At 40.2% G+C, this 2,741-nt stretch overlaps 1 pseudogene; it reads right to left on the bottom strand.

Annotated features, from left to right (window-relative positions):
- Window positions 1–731: 731 nt before the first annotated feature.
- LOC149920576 (large subunit ribosomal RNA) lies at window positions 732–1,768 on the bottom strand (annotated as a pseudogene).
- Window positions 1,769–2,741: the final 973 nt, after the last annotated feature.

Below are 2,741 nucleotides of genomic sequence, written 5' to 3'. Positions count from 1 at the left end.
AATTTGGTAAATATTCAATACATTTAGTGATTTAAATACTGTTGCCATATGTTCTCGAGCGCTCTTATTTTCAATAACTCTTATGCTTTATTTCTTAAGTCAAAATAAAAAAAATAGTAAGGACCAATCGACATTTATTCATTAGCTACACATTTGTTGTAAGTTTTTTAGCTAATTGATCAATATGATTGTTCTATGATAGTTTCGGGTCAAACCACAGATCTAAATACTTATATGTGTCTACTTCATTTAGAATATAATTCCCTAATTTAACCATGTAATTATCTTTGTCCGATTTACTTACATTTAAAAATCATATACACCGTTTTTACCTCATTTCATTCCAGGAAGTTATAGGTTAACCATTTACACTACTAGCTTTAAAACCTAAAATAGGAGCTGCTCCCCTATATTTGTGGGTGCCTACTCTTTTAGAGAGAGAGAGAGAGAGAGAGAGAGAGAGAGAGAGAGAGAGAGAGAGAGAGAGAGTAGATTAGCTAAGGATATTCAAAATCCCAACATCTTCGAATAACTTAAGATATACTAACCATCTTCAACCGAAGCCCTTTTAAATTAAATAAAAAACCAAATTGACTCTGGCACTTAGAAATAGCTTATACCATATCATAACCTAAATAAAATATTAAAACACCTCTAGTGAAACAAGGTCGCATTAAATACAAGCTAACTCTTCCCCGTAGCCGGATTAAGTTTAAAAAAGTGAAGATTCGAAACCTCTAGTCAGAGGATGAGTCGCAGTATGGTGCCTGCTCTATTAAGTACAACAACCCCGACCGGTAACTAAGTCGTCTACGAACGATTTGGTGCCATAACGTTGCTCCGAAGATAAAAATCAACAAGCCAATGCAGCGAAACTCTGCAAGCTTTGCAATGCTTATTTTCAGAAGGCTTTTTCGCAGAGACCGCGCCGAAACGCATCTCGACTAGCGTAGCCAACAAACGCAAAAGGCACGAACGATATCATTGCAGCGACTAGACAGGATTCTGACTTAAATGCGTTCAGTCATTATCGTACAGATGGTACCTTCGCACCACTGGCCGCTCGACCAAGCACATGTACCAAGTGTCCGAATCTGCGGTTCCTCTCTTACTGAGCAGGATTACTATCGCAACGACATGTCAACCGTAGGGTAAAATTAACCTGTCTCACGACGGTGTAAGCCCAGCTCACGTTCCCTATTAGAGGGTAAACAATACCACGCTTGGCGAATTCTGCTTCGCAATGATAGGAAGAGCAAACATCGAAGGATCAAAAAGCGACGTCGCTATGAACGCTTGGCAGCCACAAGCCAGTTATCCCTGTGGTAACGTTTCTGACACCTCTTGCTTAAAACTCTTAAAGTCAAAAGGATTGATAGGCCCCGCTTTCAGGGTCCGTATTCATACTGAAAATCAAGATCAAGCCAGCCTTTGCCCTTTTGCTCTACGCTAGGTTTCTTTCCTCGCTGAGCTCGCCTTAGGACACCAGCGTTACCTTTTGACAGATGTACCGCCCCAATCAAACTCCCCGCCTGACACTGTCGTCGGAGCGGATTGGGCCAAACTGCGAAAGCCCGGCGCTTAGTGCTAGAAAAGTTAACCTTTCGGTTCGCTCTCCGCTTCACCGAGTAAGTAAAGAAATGATTAAAGTAGTGGTATTTCACCGGCGGCCGCAAGCGACCTCCTACTTATGCTACACCTCTCATGTCTCTTCACAGAGTCAGACTAGAGTCAAGCTGAACAGGGTCTTCTTGCCCAGCTGTTTTTGCCAAGCCCGTTCCCTTGGCTGTGGTTTCGCTTGATAGTAGATAGGGACAATGGGAATCTTGTTGATCCATTAATGCGCGTCACTAATACGTTGACCAGGCAAATATTTAGAATACTCAACGATAACAGTTACAATATCACAGGTGACGCCGGGACCAAGCAAGAGCCCCGAACACCACCCGGAAAAAACAATCCGACACCAAATCAGTTTTTACAGAATAAAACAAAATTTGTTAATAAATATAAGCAATTTTAAGAAATCTGAGTATAAAATACTGGTATTGCCCAGGTACAGCGCCAGAGCCCTGAAAAAAACCCAAGATCAGCAGGGATGCATTGAGCTCCTAATCCAAGGACTAATCTAGGGTGTTGACAAAACGGAAGATAAGTAAACATAAAAATAAAAACACTAAAAAGATCAATTAAAAATATATAATCAGTAAACAAAATTATAAATCACTGAATTGAGCGGGCTGTGCCATCGAAAGCCCTTACATATATAGCCCTCATAAAAGATTGATAGTTTCGAATGGTTTGCTAATGAACGAATTTACCATTTTCCTATAACCGGTCCTTTTCCTCCTTGCTTTTTTAGATTTGCGATTCTAAAATGCAATCAATTGCAACGCTTAGTTTCCTGGGTCAGCGCACGATTCCCATGTTTTTAAAATGTCAGAAATTTCAAGTCATTTAGAAAAATCTTACATTAATGGGAAAAGGATTGCTGGCTAATAGGTAAACTTAGTTGAATTATATTAAATTAAATTTAGTTAAGAATCAAATTCAACCTTATTTTCTCAGGAGATAGTGGTTACCCACCGAAGCCTTGGCTAATTACGCCAATTACACACACACACAGCGAGGATCTCCAGAGGAAAGATTTGACAAGGCCCTTACTCAAACGAGGATACTTGTTGAATGCACCATTGGTGTTTTGAAGCAGGATTTTCGTTGCCTACATCTTCATAGGACAC

The sequence above is a fragment of the Leiobunum rupestre genome, unplaced genomic scaffold, assembly GCF_980474605.1.
Source record: "Leiobunum rupestre unplaced genomic scaffold, qqLeiRupe1.1.hap1 H1_H1_scaffold_15, whole genome shotgun sequence".
Lineage (NCBI taxonomy): Eukaryota > Metazoa > Arthropoda > Arachnida > Opiliones > Sclerosomatidae > Leiobunum > Leiobunum rupestre.
The sequence above is the reverse complement of the archived record's forward strand: the minus strand, read 5'-3'. Positions and strand labels throughout refer to the sequence as shown.